We start from the raw sequence: 20,933 nt of genomic DNA, 5'->3' as shown, positions 1-20,933 counted from the left end.
GGTGTACTGTGTACTAGTTAATAACAAACTAAAAGCCAAAAATCAACTTTTTGATCTTACACAGCAAAATTTTTGAAATTCATTCATGTCATAAATCCACACATAACATATACACCCAAACCTCCATTTACGAACCTTATATATGTATGTATGTATGCTTACACACTCACTCATTTACGTATATGTGTATATATTTATACATATAAATGATCGCTTTTACTTCACCAATATTTATATGTATAAAGAAATACATATATTTGCACACATGCGTACGTATATTAATACATATATACATATATAAGTTACGTAAATGGAGGTTTGGGTGTATCATAAAAGCGTTATTCGTTAAATGACTGATTTTTACAAAAATAACTTAAATCCGAGTCAAACATACCCCGCCAATCACACAGGCACGTAAATTTACGTAAAACTATACACTTAAAAAAATCCCTGTGATTTTACATCTTATAAGATGCACATAAATGGAGCGTTGCAGTTCACGCAAATTCACGTGGAATAAATAACATTTAATATTGTGTCTAAAACTCCATCACATGAAATTCGTTGAAATAAAAAAAGAATAGCAACCGCCGCGACTTGAATCGAGAATCATTGGATCGCAAGTACGTCTGTTAATCGACTGAGCTACAGAAGCATACATCTGCTTGGTTGGTAAAAGGTGCATTTAAATTCATACAGTCACACCTGCTGACAGAATGCAAGTTACAGTCGAAACCAGTAAAATTCAAGCTATTCTAACATTAAGTCATTACAAATGAAATTTTCCGTCATTTGACAAATTAGGTCTTAATGAATTACATCGTATGAGGAATTAAGTCACCAGTAATATTCAATTTTTTGGTGTGTTAGTATTAAATTAACTTTATCGTTTTCGATCCTCGAATATGTCAGTTTACTAATGATTTGGGGTTTTGCTAATAGTTCTAATTTACAAGTACTCACCTTGCGAGTATGGATGGTATAGTTATTTTAGTGACCTGGAATTAAAAGCAAAATATGCATGAGAATCTTGAAATTGAATGTTACACGAAATTATTAAATATTTCAACTATGGATGAATACATTTTTGTGAGGCGTTCATTGTAACATATTACGAGCAAATTCAGTCCATTCTTACTAGCGATCGGATTCTAGCGCCAGCCATGCAAGGATTCTGGTCGCTAAAAATTGGCAGTGAAACTGTTAAAAACGTATGTTTATGTACTACCAAGACTTTGCTTAGTTGCATTTAATTATTAATTAATGCTTTTAACAGAAATGTCGAACCGTGAAATCCGGTCTCAATCGTTGAAAATTATTATTTATAAATATCACAATATACGAATACTAATTAGAGTGAATGCGGCTTGTCGCTTCCCTAGGTTAACACGAGAATATCATGGGTCAGTTCTAGCAAAATGTTCTCTATCTTCCGTTCTTGTTTGGATTTTCGGAAGAAACCATGTACGAGGTCATACAAGCATACTATGCAATAAAAAACACACGAAAAAGATTTTAATACTTTATGATCTACGTCCAAAACATTACCACTAAGCCTGTGTTACAAATGCACTCTATTAAGCACATCCTCAGCAGGAAAATGTCAAACTAATATTACTCTCATATCTACAACCACCATACGGAACAAAATTCGGTTCGTTGGCTACCTTCCAGAAAAATCCAAAACAACGCCAGTCCTCCCACGAATGGTTACGAACAGAAAATTGTTCGGCATAGTAAACATTCAATTTCAGTGGAGCAGAAAACGTAAACGTCCAGATGTTGATTATATGCCACTTTCTACGAACACTTGAAACCGAGAGGAAACCGTGACAAGGTGAACATTTGCACTGTGTGTAAATTGAAATAGCTATAGGATATGAGCACCAGCTTCCACATAGCGCCCAAGTAATATTGAAAGTAAATTTATGATAATGATGCCGTATTGTAAATCAATCAAAAACAAAAAGAAAATAAACTATTTAAAATAAATTCAGTCACAAAAAGTACATGACAAACAGTTGGCCTAAACTTGGAAAAATCTTAAACCGAAAACTTAGCAGCTTTCTGTAAAATCTTTTAGAAATGAGACAACAACACATATACAATCATTGGTTTAATATCATATACAATAGGTATTCTACCAAGCATTATAGCAATCCATCCTAGCAATTGGAATCCTTAGAGGAATAACAACATGTCACAAAGCATGACTGGCAGCGCATTTAGATAGAGTACATAATGACGTGTATCCGAGTTTGGTCTGTTAATGTTTTTTTTATTTTCAATGGCAGATACTCTCACCGTTTTACTTATTCATTATTCGATCTACTTTCCATTGGATGTTGGATGTTGGGAAGTAATACGTTTGTAAATTCTACATAAGATTTGAATTTGAAAATTTGTTAACATTCGGTCCAAGACACTCTCCATAGCGTGTGCCTTGGGTCACAACTACTATAGTTGAATTTATAATTGTTTCAATTGATAAAATTTTGAGAAATTTTAGTCCATGTAAAGAAAAACAGAATTGAGGTGGTATTTTGGTCACCAATTTATATTTTTACTTAAAGTTATATCGTAAAGACTGTCCCAGAAAGTATGGACGCTGCCAAAAACCGCTGCCATTTCGCAATGGTTCAAAATATGTCTATTTTTATGGCTGCGTCCTGTTGTTTACACTCTTCGCTAACCACTTGTGCAGTTGTTTATTTGTTTTCATTAGTTTGTTTTGATATGCGTGGACTTTCAGCAGAACGTCGAAAAATTGTGCAGAAATGGTGCACAGAACGCGGACTGTCACTGAGAAAGATAGCAAAAATGGTAAGTAAAAAGCCGTGCGAAATGCAATCAGGAAGTTCGGTGAGGATAACACCTTTGAGGATAAACCAAAAACGGGTCGAAAAAATAGTCCTGCTAACTCTCAGTTAGATAACCGTATACTGAAGGCGTTCGAGCAAAAAAAAGAAGTTTCAGTTCGGGATGTGGCCAAAAAAGTGGGCACTTCGAAGTCAAATGTTCTTCGTGCTAAAGAACGCTTCAATCTTCGAACCAATAAGAAGCAGAAACAATCAAAACGTAGTCCGAAACAAGAAGCATCGATCAGGCCGAAGGTTCGAAAGATCGATTCTTGCTGGAAATTTGAAATGCATAATCATGGACGACAAAACCTACGTGAAACTCGATTACAAATCCTTGCCGGGACCACAATATTATACGGTGCGAGAAGGGCAAGAGTTAAACCAGTCCGAAACATCGATTGAAGTCGAAAAATTTGGTAAGAAAGCATCACCACTGCTTCAATGAACAGCGAAATATACATCAAGGAATGTTTACAAAAACGACTTCTACCCATGATTCGAAGCCACAAGGATCCTGTTGTCTTCTGGTCTGATCTTGCTTCTTGCCACTACTCGAAATCAACGGTAGAATGGTATACTACCAAAAATGTCACTTTCGTCACAAAAGACATGAATCCACCAAATTGCCCACAACTTCAACTAATCGAGGAATTTTGGGTATTAACGAAGGCACATCGTTGGAAACATGTCTCGGCAGCCGAAACCATTCAAAAGTTCGAAAAAGATTGGAAAAAAAGTGTCAAAACTTGTCGCCAAGAAGTCTGTACGGAATTTAATGAGGAACGTTCGCAAGTAGGTGCGCCAGCTAGACTACAACGGCTAAGTAGCAAATGTTGAGAATAATATTCTGTTGTTGTAGTCTAATATTATCAGTAAATCGAATAAAATTTGAATATCTAACACTTGTGAATTATTTACAGCGAAATCAAAGTGCGTCCATACTTTCTGGGACAGTCTTTAAATTATGATGAATAATATCATGCAAGAGAATAATGAAATTAATGTCGTTTTTGCTTGCTGAGAAACCTAACCCAGTTTTTACCCAAACTGCTGTCAAATCGTTTGTTGGAAGCTAGTCTCGAACCTAGTTTCAACATTGTTGAACTGAAAATCGAGTCAGTTTCGAACCTGGTTTTTATGTCAGGTTTTCTAAGATCCCCGTTGCTAAGTGCGAATCTAACACAGTTTCGTTAAAAGTGTTTGTTTAAAGAAACTACCCTGAGTCAGTTTCAGTTTTCTCAAGCGAAAACGACATATATATCAGAGAATATGATGTTATAAATGTCAGTACAATTCGAATGTCGCCTAAAATGTTTCATAAGTAAGAATCATAGAATGCGCAATCGGGTGCCTTGGGCCACAAAGCAGTAGGTTGCCTTGGGGCACTGCACATGAACAGAAAAAAAGAAAAAGAAATGTGCCGTTTGAACAAAAAACTTAAAATGTCCTGTTAATTTGATAATAAAAAAACTTGAACCCAAAATTTTAAAATTTTTTAAAAAATTGTTCTTCTGAAGTAATCAAGTTATTCTGATGAAATTTGGATGGAGGCTTCGGAAATGAATAACGTAAAATAAAAAAATATCAAAAAAATCCTGACATTCTTTTCGATAAAACACGAGTGGCCCAAAGCTACTGACTCTCGCCTATTCTTAATTCCTCGAGAGAATTTGTGAACTTCGAAGCACAATGAAACACATTGTGTGAGAAACCGTCGTGGACAGAATGTGACAACTTCTCGTAACTTTACTTTTTTGCCGGTTCGGATAGTAAATTGCCTTTGCCTTTACTTTCTGACATATCAGAGACTCGGATGACTCGTATCACTAAAGATGCCTAAGTTCGACTCCTCTGGTAGAAGGTAAAAAAGTTTAGATACGAGAAGCCTTCTGTTTACTTAAATGACCCTTGTCACGTCTCACTTTTCCGCACTTTATTCTTCACATCCTTGCTCTTCCTTGAGTACTATGGCTCTATAATTTTCATATTCTTTCTCTTCTTATAATCTCTAGTTAGTTTGATATCGTTAAAAACCGAAAAAACTTCGAAGCATAGTTCTACCTGTAAAAATTCTCTTTTCGTTTTAATTCTCGTCTTCCAAAACTATTATTTGAAAAATAAAAATCGTCTCTTGAAAAAATCCATTAAAATTACAATGTTAATATTGTAGATGAAACTGACAAATAAGAGGAAAATACAAGATATGATTGATCATCTCACTCTCGATAACCATAGTTAGGTTTCGTATCTTTAGTAAGGTTACGTTTCACGCTCCAAACTATTACAAGAAAATCTAATGCTTTTTATCTCGGCAGCCAGCTGCCCTAATAAACTTATTTGAAGATATTTATTCGAAAGCGGGTTTCAGAATAGTTTTTCATCATGCTATACAATGCTTTTTGTTTATCATCAATTGGTCGATATAGGCGGGTACCCAGAAAATGTTTTTCAGAGGGTGTTTCAGAACATATTAATCAATTTCCATACGAATGGTCGGTTATAAAGTGTATTGTTGAAACTTATTCATTTTATAATTGACTTAAATATTTAATATTTTAAAATTGATTTCAAAAAGAAAATTTTTTTATAATATAATCATTATTTTAGTTTCGGAGGAAGTTTGAACCCCTAGAACATCCCCCTATATACGTGCCTGGGTACATGTATAGAATAATATACTTATTGAAAAAAAGACAGCAAGGCAATAAAATAAGTAACGAATGATGTGGCAGATCTCTTGACAGCCGGCTGTCTGGATTTTTTTGAATTGCTGAAGTTTATTTCTTGCACCATCCTTTCTATTTAGATCACATTGTTTACCAAGATATATACCAGATCTACTTCCATCCCTACTTTTACATCTCCTATGCTGTGATACACGTTGAGATTCAAGGGTACTTGCGCGTTTCCAGTGGGATGCGTTCAGCAAAAGCTAGCCAAATATTTTTCATTTATCAATATAATGATTTAAACAACACCACTAACGTAATGTCAATGTATGTGTGACATACGGTTAGCTGACACAAAGCATTTGTTTTGAAAATTGAATCGAAAGAACGAGAAAAAAAATTGCCCGATAGTGTAAAAAATTCGTCAATGTCGAATCAAGACATAGCAAACCACCGTTCGAAGGAGATGCGTTTCAAAACGCTTCCAGAATCGGTTGCCTCTCGATTGAAAGCCAGGATCTGGCGACAAGCGGAATGATAACTTTAAATTTCAGCGGACTGTAGTGCTATGGTTAACTAAGTAAAATCCGTACGACACATTACTAACCAAAATTGACCGCATGGTTATGGATAATGATACAAATGTCAAAAAAGACTTCATGCGACTCCATGATCCTGAGTTTCATATCGCATTACAACGTGGAAAGTTCACGAAATGCATGATTTTGCAAGCTGTGTGTAGTTGTGGTTTGAAGAGCCAAATTTGGTTAGGCATTGCTGCGATTATCTAAAAAGGCCAACTTCATTACTCTGAATTCAATGAAACACAACTCCAGTAACACCCTGTGACCTCATTTCGGACACAAATTTCAAAGTGCCTTGCTCATCAATAATCAGATCACATGTGTGTTAACCACGGCATCTTAGAACTAGGGCAATGTGACTTATTAAATACATCGTTAGTTTAAAAAAGATCATATGTGTTAAAGAGTGATATTATGATCAACTGACAGGTTCACTTTCCAAAGTCCCTGAAGACAAATAAACTTTGTAACTTACTTTTTAAAGCTACAAAGTCACATTTCTCCACCAAACGTTTTGAAAGTTGATGTTTCTCATTTGAAATCCATACAAATTTTAATTGACTTGATCATGACTGATTTGAGTATAGAAGAAAGGTAAAACAAAAATATTCACAGGCGATCATTACGAACAATTTTAGACCATCTTTGACTTGAGACGTTCTTATATATTTCTTGTATCGCATTATTTGTACGGATTTCAGTCAAATTTTTTGATCTGAATACCAATACAAACACAAACAGCACGTTCAGTCAAAGTCAAAGAGAAAAAAGCGTGCTTGACGGGCCTCACCGACCGAGTGTGGATAGGCCTTAAGGTGCAATTTTGCGAGTGTCGCGTTTTGGTGTGGGAAATGCACGGGGGGTTTATTCTCATGTATAGGGGTCGTAATATTGCAATCCTCCCGGGCCCATTTTTTCTCTCGGCGGACCTGAGACTAACAACTTTTTTCAGGACATAAATCCCCACTAACTTCAACAAATATCCCTCAAATAGCAAATACCTTATGATCAAAAAAGAACCAGAATTTTCATTTTAAAATTCCCGCGCTTGTCCAATCGGTAAACTTTTATTCTCTCAACGTTGGCAACACTTTAATACACATTCATTTTTGTTTGGTGTCTATACAAAGAAGTTGAAAAATTTTCGTGTGGCGATTTTTATAATGGATGAAAATTTAGAACAACGGCTCGCCTTCGAAGCGCCATTCGGTCGATTGTTGTGCGGTTTCGACGTCATATTCATAGATCCACACCTCATCACCAGTTATGATGCATTCGATGAATGTGGGGTCACTATCTGCGTTGGAAATCATCTCTTTGGCCACATCAACACGACGCTGTTTTGTAATGAAATTCAGCTTTTTTGGCACCAGCCGAGAAGCGACGCGTTTCAAACCCAAAACATCAGTTAAAATGTGTTCGACTGATCCATAAGAGATGCCCAACAACACAGCAATCTCCCTAATCGGTACAGAACGATTCTGCAACACGATTTGCTTCGCCGATTCAATGTTTTCTTCAGGAACAGATGTTGTTGGGCGGCCAGGGATCTCATCATGATCCAAGTTTGTACGACCACCTTTGAAGTTTTTCCTAGACACGATTCACCAAAGGCCTTTTCTAACATTTTCAACATTTCGGAACACTTAAATCCATTTGCAACACAAAATTTGATGCACGCACGTTGTTCTAAATTTTCATCCATTATAAAAATCGCCGCACGAAAATTTTTCAACTTCTTTGTATAGACGCCAAACAAAAACTAATCGTACGCAGGGTTGCCACATTTAAATCTGCATTTTTCAGAAGAAAAATCTGTAAATCTGTCTCGGGAGCTCAAAAACCTGTATTGAAAATCTGTATATAGAAGTGATAAGAAACTCTTTTCTTTTCTTAGTCTGAATTTTATAATTTTGTAGTTGAAAAAAACGCTGGAAGTTGTTTTTGCGTTGAAGCCTCTCGAAATAATGGTTTGACGAAAACTTTCAAAATCCAATCTGAAAGTGAAACTTAATCTGATTGATCAATTGGCAATCTTTCTTCTTTACTGCCTTACGTTATGACCGAGGCCATCATCTTTTCATCTTATCAGAAGCAATTTTTGAAAGCATAAGCAATTACGCTACACTAGTTGTAAATAAAAGTAAGCATAAACGAATCTTTATTAGCAGATAGAACATCTGTGTTTACTGTCCTTAACATACTCTTTTATATTTAGTTTTATCCTCTTTTTAGAATTAAAACACAATCAGGATAATGTTTTCACTTTGAAAAAATAATCAATACCGTTATTTAATATATTTTAACTTGATCTTTATTCAATTTTTAATCCACGCTATCAAAAATCTGTACAAATCTGCATTTTTTGCCAAAAATCTGTAATCTGCACATACAGAATCTTGGTCACAAATTCATCTGAAAAATCTGTAAAATGCAGATTAATCTGTAGATGTGGCAACCCTGATCGTACGATATGCGTCAAAATTTGACAGAATGGGTATAAAAGTGTTACCAACGTTGAGAGAATAAAAGTTTACCGATTTTAAAATGAAAATTCCGGTTCTTTTTTGATCATAAGGTATATTTAATGAATGAATTTTGGAGAAGTTCTTAATTCAGCGAAGTGTACACTTTTTATTTATTTTTCGTAACAAACAAAAAGCACTCAATGAATTTGTATTAGTTTTAATTGTGAAAATCCATGCTCCTACCGTAACTCATAATATAGAACTATCAGATCACAAGAAAACAATACAATATTTTTTCAATTATTGTAATCGTTCAAGAGCTGTTGTTACCTTCCATCCCAAATATATTCGATATCACTATAGCGTTAGACAAACATTCTCTGTTCCTGGATACTGGCTACTGAATAACACACACGTGCTGCATGTATAATTGTCCAACTAATTTATTCAATAACTTGTTACATCGAGCTTAAGCAAATAATACTATGAATGCACGATATTGAACACATGAAGTCGTGACAATTCTATTTAAATAAACCTAATAAATTATCAATAGCAGGCTTGAATTCAGTTTTCAGCTAATGAGCTAAGAAGCATCGTTTACCGTACTCCAGCAAATTGTGATACTCAGAATCTTCAATGCATCTTCAATTGTTCCAGGAATTATTTGAGGTAAACAAATAAGTTTTAAAACAACTACAAATTCTTTAATAACACAAATACGTTAAAAAAGTCATGGTGTCACTGAATTTTTACAAATGATTGTTGACTGCTTTCATTTTTTCTACATACGTGTCTATCAAGTTTCGAGCGATATTTGTAATGAACTTTTAGGCCCATCTTTGGTGACAAAGCCTTTTGATACATCGATTCATGTTTTGACTTTCGACATTTCTTGTAAATTAGTCCTCGGACCTTGACGAGGTGTTCAACAGTATGTTGGAGCCGTCTACTAGTGACGTATCACATTACTTTCGTGAAGAATTAAATTTGGATACTTCGAAAACTCTGCGAAAAGGCCGCGACTGAACCTTTTCAAAACGATCATCTCGCTTGCTTATGATCTGCTTCAATTTTCCGTTAGATTTTGAAATAGCTGTTTACGTAAATTTGGATTTAGTGTGTGGATTGAACACTAATCGAGTTAATTGATTAATGGGAATAAATTAATCAAAAGTTAAATTTTGTGAATAAAGTGAAAGATAGATCGATTGGGGCTGTCATTTTAAATTTTAAAATGGATTTTTTATTATTTAAATAAAATGATTTGTTCAATATTTTTTATAGTTTAAAGTTATTAATATTACACTTAGTAACACACGCATTTCAAGCAAGCATTCACACACTTTACCCAGGTATCGACCTACTTTCTTTGCTATTGTTCACTCGAATATTTTTGTATTACTTACCTACCTTACGTAGGTAAACGATATAAAAATTGACAGAATTTACAAGACGGTCCATGGAGAAATAAATTGATTCATCAATATATACAGTTAGCAAATGATTGCTTGTGTTCAAACAACCGTACACAGTAAGCAAAGATGAGTGCGTGCTTAGCTAAGTCACAAAAACACTAAGATTAAAAAATTTCTGTAAAAAATAAAAAATTTCTTGAGATTTTTAGTAAATATGATATAATTTTCTGTTAAAAGCTTTAATTGAAGCTTGAAAATTGAAAATTGAAAATTAAAATATTCGATCGATTGGTGATCTGCAAAGCCTAAATGTTCGATATGAATTTCATGCTAACTGTCAAACAGGTTAAATTTTTCTTTTAATTTTAAAACTTCTGTGAAATATTTAAATTTTGGATTTTCTTTAGTAAATTTGAAACTTTTTTCCCGTACATTTTAGCTGGTATCAAATTCAATCGATTGTAGTACAGAAATGCTTAGCTGTATTTAGCATTCTTCGAATATTTCTTATATTCTAAAATTTCTGTGAAAATATCTAATTTTTTGAGACATTTTCAGCAAAGTTGAAATTGACTTCTTCTAAAACATATAGCTGATATCAAATGCAATCTGTTGGTAAATAAAAACGCATATGTCGTCGCTTTGAATTTAAAGATATGTCGAATGTACGAAGTTTTCGATAATTTATGCTTGGACTTTTGGTTACGTTTTTGATCATAACTTTCATTAACAAAGTGTAATTGAAAATTTTCTGTTCCATTTATGTTGTCATAGACGTAATTTTCAAAATCGGACTTCTAACAGTTTTAGTTGGAACTTTTTATAATAACTTCGAATAGAATATTTGGTTTTCCTCCGTTTCAAATGGATTTTATTCTGAGTGAATTTATCTTTCTAGCGGTAAAAAAATTTTTGAAATCGGTCCAAAAATGGCTAAGATATAGTCAGTCAAAATTAGAGTTTCCACTTTTCATGGTACCCTTGGTAGTCCGCGTAACGTTTCACCCCCTTGGTATTCGAAGTGTTGAGACAATTGCAGGAATCGGTGAAATTACCCTTTCGGCGAAATGACTTTCAACGAAACGGCTTTCGGCGAAATGGCTTTCGGCGAAATGGCTTTCGGCGAAATGACATTCGGCGAAGTGGCCCATTCGGTGAAATGACCCTTTCGGCGAAAAGGCTTTCTGTGAAATAGCTTTCGGCGAAATGACCCTGATCCCCATCAACTAACGTGACGTACAAACTCTACTAGTTTTTAGTCAAATTCAGAAAATTTTATACGGTTTTGACAACGTACTCTATACGACGGGGTAGATTTTTGCTGAATCCGAAAATTATGCAGTAATTTTTGGAAGGATCTTGGTAAGATCTTTCATTTGAACCTAAGATTGGGAATATCGGTTCTGCCAACTCTGAACAGGAGCGGGTCATTTCGATGGAAGCCATTTCGCCGAAAGTCGTTTCGCCGAAAGGGTCATTTCGCCGAAAAAGCCATTTCGCCGAAAGGGTCATTTTTTAGGGTCAAAAACATCTTTGTTTCTATATCTCTGCATGTGGTGCAGCGACATAACCGAAGCCAAGATGGCTCGGCGGCACAAAGCCGCCAAGGCGACGACTCTTGTATATAAACCTGTAATCGCCTCGTTTACCCGGTCTACTCAAAGCTGGGTTTCTTTGCTTCATATAGGTCCGAACGAGCGGTAGCGAGGTCGGATAGCTTACGAACAAAACGATGTGGCGAAGCCGCATTAGATATTTTTCCATTTGCACTCAGTTATTGCAAAATTCTGCAAACAATTGCCTGATATGTACACTAATAAAGTCAACAAGTTATTTTCGTAATTCCGTTCTAAGGATCATAAATAAACCTACAAAAATTATTCAAGTCTCTGGATCATATCAGAAGCACGATTGTAGGTCAACAAAACGGGAGTAGACATAATCATTTTTTATTTGTCTTGTTTTATCAATTCCAATCAAATATTAAGAATAATGACGAATTCGGTGAAATTACCCTTTCGGCGAAATGGCTTTCGGCGAAATGACTTTCGGCGATATGACTTTCGGCGATATGACCCTGATCCGTCTGAACAAAGTGAGTCAGATCCATTTTTGAGTATATGACTATTATCGACCGTCGTCAATCGAAAACCGGAAACCAGGATAGCCCGAATCGGTTCGTTTGGTTACCTACTGATAATAACTACCGATTAGTGTAGTTTTGAGGCCGGTTTGAATTTTTTTACGTTTTTTGTTTCGCTGCTTTAAGAGATGTTATAAAAGTTTTAACACATTTTACCCTATAATTCCGGAACTGGAATTCGGGTCCGGATGAGATTTAGTATGGCTTTCATTTGAATCACACAGAGATTGCTCAGCTTGACGAACTGAGTCGAATGGTTTATGACATCAGACTTTTTTCAAGTAATTGCATATACATTTGTATATGAGAGAGGGAAAAGAGCATGTTAATTCTTTTACCAGCCATAATATCCAGTGCATGAATAAAGCATCTCGCTATACATACTTAAACCCGCCTGTTGGTTTGTTTTGATTTGCCCAATATATCGAAGTAAACATACAGATATTTTGCGTACGAGCACGCACGACTGACATAGATGAAACTAATTTAAATTTAACATAATGATATACAATATGATATCCACACTTACGCCAAGCCAAGGAATAGCCAAGACCAGAGATGTCTACTAATGATCTAATTATCTGTTTTATATCCCAACAAACCGATTGCTATAAGTCGTTCAACATACTGATACCGGATCTATTTGAAACGAATACCAATACTAGGATTGTACAAAGCGGCAAGTGTCGAAGAGTGGATAAAAATCAACTATTCGCGTCACGCGTGATATAACCAGGTGCATCTTATTTAGATACGTAATACGTATGTAAACCCTAGCCTTGAAACTTTTGCTCAATAGTTTGACATTGTCCTCGTCTATTCGAGCAGTCCCATACGAATCAGTTAGATTTAGTGTCGGAGAAACATGTGCGACCCATATCTATCGATGCATATAAAGATACCGCACAGCATGCAGTGCGTGCATTCGAAGGGACACCGGGACTGGCCTGATACAGCCTCGTTATTCTGTAGGTAGGTCGCACTACCTACATTTGAAGCGAATGGAAAAAATAGAACAGAAACAGAACATAACATCCAACGAAGACAGTCGAGCAAACATAAACCGTAACACCAACACCGATACTAAAAACATAGCATTGCCGGTTGGCAATAGCAGAAGCAACGGCGCGGCGCGTATGTTTGAAGTGATTCATCGCAGCGACTTTCGGTATCTCCAAAAATACACTCATACTGTGACGGGACAAATTTACCTTTTCAGATATTTCCGGAGAATTCCCAGAGCCGTGGCACAAATCAGCAATCGGTTATTAATTCGAATAAATCGATGTCTGCAGTTGCTGCCGTTGTCTCGGTTTTATAGCAGTAGTAAATGCCAATGCCGTACGTCAGACCTCCTACACTAAATCTCGACGCGATGACAACGTATTGAACTTATTATATAGAGCACGTGGACACGTTATAACACTGCACCGGTAACAAATATATATAACCAAGTCATACTGTTTCCAACAAACAATTCACGTCACTAAAGTTTCAGTGGCACTGAAATCCAATAGAAAAGCAACATTCCGCACTATTCCTTCATAACCAGACTTGAAAGGTACCGAACAGTGATGACACCTTTCACAACAGAAGCAAATTTCATTAATCTACAAACAATTCGATGTTTGCACAATCACTCGGAAGCTAAAACATTTGCCGCAAAACGTTGGTTAGAACTCGCAGTCGAATGAATTCAAAATCGGTCCTTCCACAGCAACTCGAGAAATGGTAGCGCGCGCGAACTTCAACCAACTGAGAAGACAGCTGAATGAAAACTGCACCCCGAGCGCCGGCCAAGAAGTAGTGTATAGTCTGGCAAGTGAAGGAAATGAATGAAACATGCATGGCTGGCAAAGAGGGAGAGACTCACATGCCCCGATTGTAAAAATGAACCCATACCGTAAACCCTACCTACACAGTTATACAGTGAAACTGACGAATGAATGATTCAATACACGAGCGTTGACAGGGAGGGGGATATTCGAATAATTTTACTTGTATACCTTTCAAAATTGTTTTAATCACCTGCACCATAACAAATGAGGCTAAATAAATATGAGTAAAATGAGTTATGAGTTTAAATTAAATTATTAAGATTTTAATTGGCAGTTCAGCTACAAGTGGTGATTGTTTAGCCCTATTACATACATGATTTGGTTATTACCATGAAGACATTATATGCTTCCGCAAGTCTGTGATTTTTGTGTAGGAAAAATTGTAAACCTACTTGTATTGTGTAATGAGGAAAAGGAACTTATATACTAACTTACTAACTAATACATAAAGTGAATCGATTTAATTGAAGATTGCATCGATTTTTGTCGGATACTTGTATACCTAATTTTAAACAATACCCGATCAGATGGTAATAACAAAATTATAACAACTAAAGTAAATTGTTTCAAATATATTTTGTACCAAATTTTGAAATATTTTATGACTGATAAGCTGTTGAAATAACAAAAATCATTCATAACAATAAAACTCTAGCAGCATCAAAATCGTAACAGATTTTGAAACGATCGTATCATAATTATTTTTTAATTTGATGTAAATACACAAGTCCGAAAGTAGAAATTTATAACAATAGTTGTAATAAATTAGATAGAATAACGAATAGTCCTGAATAATGTCATCTTTATGGTTGATATTGTTAATTAATGTATAAATTAGAAATAGGTTTTAGAAAACTATATCACAGCCAATTTTTAGCATTGTTTCAACCATAAATGGTTAAATGACTTTTTTTATTAAATGAATAATTTGTTTATTGATCTGGTTTCTTCTTTTAGTTTTTTGAAATTCTGATCACTATATCTCGATATAAAGCAACGGAAGAACTAATTTTGTCAATTAATCAACATTATTATGACTCTTGCAAATCAAAGTAAAAAATTATAACTGGTTTTGTTATTATATTGATATTAGAAATTTTAGCTTTCAACTGTTTTCATTTGTTAATTATCTCAAATTATCACAAATTGTTATACATATCAACTGTTGATATACTTGTGTAATTATTTTGGTATGTGCATCTGATCGGGTATGTGGCAATTATCTCAAATGAACAAAATCCTGGTATTACATTTCTTCTGTGAAATTTGATTCGCAGTCGTATATGTTGAAGCCCATTGCATGATTGGTGTTAAGACCCACGTATTAGCACTAAGAATCTCTCCAGGTCAAGACTCTAGCATAGGACAATTGGCTCATAAAGGGAGCACGATGTAAAATGTTATCAATTTTATTTGTTTTTTTTTTGAACGGCAGTAAAATTCGGAAGATATAAGTGAATGAAACAGTAAGAAAGCAATATTTTATGAATAAATATAAAATAAAAATCTGTCATTTTGAGCATTACCCGAAGATGTCGAAGCGAAGTTGAACTCTGATACATACAGATCAAATTAATCAGGGTACTTGTCTGAAGAGCGTAATCCTTAAAATCTATATGAATTTTCGAAATAGACCAACATATAAAGAAAATCTGTTTTATTGTTTTTAATCAAAAAATCTGCTTCCTAATCCACCCAGTTATGCTATAAAGCTTTTCTCTTGTCATTCAAACTATTTCAAACTTTCTTGTATAGAAAGGTTATAAAATCACTGCGAAACCCGACTTTTTAATCGAGTCACAGACGGCCGACTGTCGAGTCAGTTCGCCGATAACGAAAAATATCTGCATGTATGTATGTATGTAGCTCTTGTAAACTCACCCAAAATTCCTGAATTTTATTTGAATATGTTTTCCGATTCCAGTATTACAGGATTGTAGGTGCACTACTTTTTTTCGGAGATATCTGAACCGATTTTCACAAACTTAGAATCAAATGAAAGGTCTTAAGACTAAGTCTTAAGAAAATTTATCTTAATTCTGTTACGAAATTCCGAGGCGATTGGCTCAAAACATTCATTTTCAAGGGTGTTTTTCTTAGTAAAGGGCCACGTAAAAAGCAGCAACTTCCTAAAATTGATTTACACATTTTTCTTTGTAGCAAATGACCAAACAATCTCAATTTTGTTATACTGGTTCTTAGTTTCCGGCTCCGGAGCTATCGGAAATAGTGATCAAAAACTCTAAAATGGAACTCATTTCATTCGCACATCCTTTTCATCCTTACAATTTATTTCTACAAATTTAGTTTCAAAAAAAAGGTCTTACAGTACTTTAAACATATTTTAAATTTATCTGGATCTAACTACCGAATCCGAAATAAACTGGTCTGCAAAATCTATTCCACTTATTTAGAAAGAGCACACTAAAACGCTATCATGTGCATTGTATCCCGAGTATGTACTGATTTATCCATTAAATGAGCCACATTTTTCGAACAAATTCTTTGGACATGTTTGAGTTTTGGCTGAATAACTCTAAAATAATACGTTTGTCCCATTTCATCAAATATATTATAGCGCTTTCACGATTCACGAAAAACATTGCAAATTAATTCTCTTTTATCGCGATTGACAATAAATTTAAAATCAACCATATTTGTGCTGCCGATTAAAGAGATAGCATGTCTGTTTTGTGTTAAGCTCATTCACATTCCAACTTTTTCGCAAATGTGTACCGAAATCCTTCTTTGAATATATTTGGACTTATATTCATCTTAAGACTCAGTTTAATATATCCACATTAAGGTAAAACGGTATAACATGATTCGTGCGGTCATTCTATTGTATCAAATAATTGAAATCAACCGCAATCAGTAGTCTTCCGGAAGCCGAAAGCAAGTTTAACTAAAATATGACTTATGAAAAACATTAGGGTAAAACGGGTTATATTAGCTGGTATTTTCATTTCTATTGTGTGTACTTGGGTCACTGAAATTTTCTACGTAATAAAATGGTCTACCATGTTTATTTACTATAGGTCTTATGGAATGTTGGAAAGAGAAATTGGGGCAATACGAGCAAAAAAGTGAATTTTGAGGCTATTCTGAATATTATCATCGATTCTACGAGAATTTTCTGCATACGAAGTTTCTACTTTAAAAATATTTGCTTGGATTTGTGCGTTGTTTAGAACAACACCTTATGGGACTCATTTCGTTATCCTAGAAGCGGCACAAACTTTGATTCAAGTTATAAGTCCTATAGTCCCATAAAATACTCCTGATTTTTTTTAGATCCTACTTCTGATTCCAGAATTACACCGTGTAATTAATTGAAATTCAGAGTTCTCGCATTTTATGTCTAAATATCAAGGACACCGTCTTATTGCTTATCTGTAGAATCATATATTATTGTTCAAATGACCATTTATAATCAGAATGTTAAAGCAACGAAAATGGCAAAAAAGTATTTCAGCTATAACTTCTTAATATTTTGATTTACACTAAAAAAATTAATATGAAATTTGAAGGTTTTCATAGGTTTTCGTTTGGTCGGAATTCTTTTTTACAGACAAAATAAGATCGCATTTTTCCTATAAATCGTTATTTTGAGTTTGAACACCAGACTCCTAAAAGGACTGCGGAAGCTTGATAATAAATGCAAATTAGAAATTCAAATTTGAAAATATTTTGATCTTCATCAAAATTGCTCTGGAATTAATACATTTGTATTCTATGTAATGATCAATTAAAAACTTTCCTAGGATCTATTAAAGACTATACAGATAAATTGAAAAAAAATCCGGAATATGTGAGTTTTCGTGTTCTTATTGCGACAAAATATACATCGGACAAATGAAAGGAACACAATACATTTTTGATTAGCATCTAAAGAATTAGAAAAGGGATTATCACATTCCAAGTCTAAAGTAGCTGAACATGACTTTATTGAAGATCATGAACTTAGGACATTTATAAACAAATTTCTAACCCATGGAAATTAGACTTCAGCTACGCCTCAGTTGCCGGTTCGGATAGTAAATGGTAAAAGACCTTTATCACTACTTTCCGAAATACAAGAGACTTGGGCGATTCGCATTGTTCAGATGCCTAAGCCCGACTCCTCTGGTAGAAGGTAAAAGTTAAGTTACTAAAACATTCCCTCTGTCACGTCTCTCCTTTTCCGTTCTATATATTCACATCCTTCCTCTCCCTTGAGTACTATCATTCTATAATTTTCATTTTCTGTTTCTACAAAAAATGGTCTCTGGTTAGGTGAATATCGCATAAAAAGAAAAAAAAATATTGACTACTATACTTAGTCGTTAAAAAAGAAAGATTTAGAAATATATAAATAAGTTTAGAAATATATAAATAAACTCTTTATCAAACCCTGACCAAGGCAATAAATTCTCCTGGATCTTCAGCTACTACCTAAGTACGATGAACGAACAAACATAGTATATACAAAAACATTAAAAGCTACTACCTATAAGTAACTTAACAAAACGGATTACCGGTAATAAAACAGTAAACGATTTGCTTACACTAGTACAAAAAAAAGAGCACCGCACTTTTCTTTCAACGGACTTGAAGCAGAGTTGCAAACAGCACACCTCGTGTAATTAGTGGCGAAATAGTAAAGATTTTTTTTAAATATAGTGAAATTAAATGAAATAAATTTTTTTAAGTCGATGTAATTATTATTTATTAACTTTCATTTTATAAAAAAAACGCAAATATTTAAAAACAAATTATAATGTAGATAATTTTATTTGATTAAAAACCAATATGAAAAATATTTCATACCACTACTACTAGGTGAATTGAGTACCGTTTTCTTGAATTAGCATTGCTTTTTCATATTCCAATATGCATCAATGGTTAATTGCGTATGTTTTCTGGGATATAGGTCTTAGGAAGCGAAAATTTCAAGGCTTCGATTTAAAATATTTACTAATACCAGTAAAATTGCCACATAATTTGAACATATACGAAAAAAATACTTTTAACTTTCTAAAATTGTCGTAAAAATGTCAAAATTTGAACATAGCGCTAGTTTAGCACATCCATCGGGTGCCATAGCCATAGCAAGAATTTGTCACGCATGGAGAATCTATAACTGTTAACAATAGCTACAACCACAGAAATGATCCGTTTAAGCATGTTCTTACACCAATATTACAACCACATTTCGCACTGATTATTTCCATACCCAAAGCACGTGCAGTTCGCTTCGATCGGGCGACGACTCGAAACATATCTGCACTTGTGTTGGTTTAACTGTTAATTCATTCCCGCATGTTCATCGATAGGCCGCACCGATACCAATCACGGCACATGGTGAACGAAAAAACTCTAACCTTAACCGACACGCCACCATGAACTTGGCGTTGACGCGAATATTATATATATAATCAAGAAAATGATAAGCGAAGCGGATGAGGTGGACGAGAGTAGTATACAATCGGACATAGGGTTAGTAGCAAACAAATTAGTGACGAATTGGTAGTCATTAATGAATGCGTTATCGGAATACCACACGTCAACGATTATTACGTAGTAGTAATTCGAGCAGTTCGGCCTCGTTTGAAGTAGTTTTATATTATCAAATTGGCGCTGAATTGATAACGGTCGAACGAACCTTTTGACGAGAGTTTTGACAATCGATTAATTAACGACTACCACTACGAATTTGATCCAACACATTGAATAAAAGTCGTATTCAGTGTTGTGAAAAAAGATGTTGTATTTCTAATTTAAAAATATCGATCAAAAATTTGCACTCCAGTTCAAAACAACTTTACACGTTACGTTTTTTGCATAATCATACTCAAACACAAATCCCAAGAATTCAATTTCCCCTACATTTGGGACAGACTTCGAGAAAAATAATTTTTCGAATTTTTAAATCTCATTATTATTTCTTTTCTGTAGCATCTCAAAAATTTATTTGACACGTGTATCAGAAAAATTTTCGTCGTGATTATAATTTGTTAAAGTTTTAAAGAATTCTAATGAAACTCAAAAACACTATGTCTTTGAAATTTATTATTTATCAAGTTCTACTGATCGAATCAATTCCATTTTTGTCTTTCTCATATAGAAAAGATATGTAATCGCTGTGAAAACCGACTTTACAACTTAGGCCCGGAGGACCGTGTGTCATATACCATTCGACTCAGGTCGTCGAGATCACAAAATGTCTGTGTGTGTATGTGACAATTAATGTCACTCAAACTCAGATTCAAATGAAAGGTCTTATGACATCATACAATTTTCCTGAATTTCATTTGGATCCGACTTCCGGTTCCGGAATTACTAGGCAATATGTGCTAATTTATGAAAAAATGCTCACTCAATTTCCTCGGAAATTTCTTAGCCGGTTTTCACAAATTAAAAAGCAAATAAAAGGTATTGGAATTCTTTAAAAAGTCCCCGAAAAGTTTATCCTGATCCGACTTCCGGTTCCGGTATTACAGTGCGATTAGCGAATATTTCAAATTTCATGAGTATTTTTTCATAGGCGGTGGCGAAAAGAAGTGCACATTTTTATTAAACTTACTGCTGAATACATCTAGTTGGCAGATCTTGTTAGTTAGTAAATATATAAAACTACTTTGGGACTACTAGTCCCCGGCTTCCGCTTCCGGAAGCACCGATAATAGTGAAACCGAGCCGCTTTTGCATAGGGGCAGTGGGTGCCCCCTAAGACCGTGGGGGTCCCGGACAGGATCAACCGAGCAAAAAAAAGTAATTCAGTTAGCTTGAGGCACAGAGAAAAATCTTGCCCCTGGCCCATTAATACGTAATAGCGGTGCTGTAGTTAAGAAAAGCTTAAAAAAGGGACTCACTTCGATTTCTCAGCAACGGTTAAACCGATTTTCACATATCATGATTCAAATTAAAGCTCCTATTATCTTAAAAGAAACGATGCAACTTCATTCAGATC

At 34.6% G+C, this 20,933-nt stretch overlaps 1 protein-coding gene across 21 annotated transcripts in view; it reads right to left on the bottom strand.

Annotated features, from left to right (window-relative positions):
* LOC131427610 (sodium/hydrogen exchanger 3) overlaps positions 1-20,933 on the bottom strand; it is a 238,500-nt gene that overhangs the window by 193,301 nt on the left and 24,266 nt on the right. For 19 of the 21 annotated variants that reach the window (XR_009229294.1, XR_009229293.1, XM_058590965.1 and 16 more), the window contains exon 2: positions 964-998. The gene's annotated coding sequence lies outside the window, so the exon portion shown is untranslated. Of the gene's footprint in view, positions 1-963; positions 999-13,354; positions 13,927-20,933 lie in introns of those variants that run through there. The other 2 variants (XM_058590963.1, XM_058590961.1) reach the window with 1 other exon arrangement.

The sequence above is a fragment of the Malaya genurostris genome, chromosome 2, assembly GCF_030247185.1.
Source record: "Malaya genurostris strain Urasoe2022 chromosome 2, Malgen_1.1, whole genome shotgun sequence".
In the NCBI taxonomy this organism is placed as follows: Eukaryota; Metazoa; Arthropoda; class Insecta; order Diptera; family Culicidae; genus Malaya; species Malaya genurostris.
The sequence above is the reverse complement of the archived record's forward strand: the minus strand, read 5'-3'. Positions and strand labels throughout refer to the sequence as shown.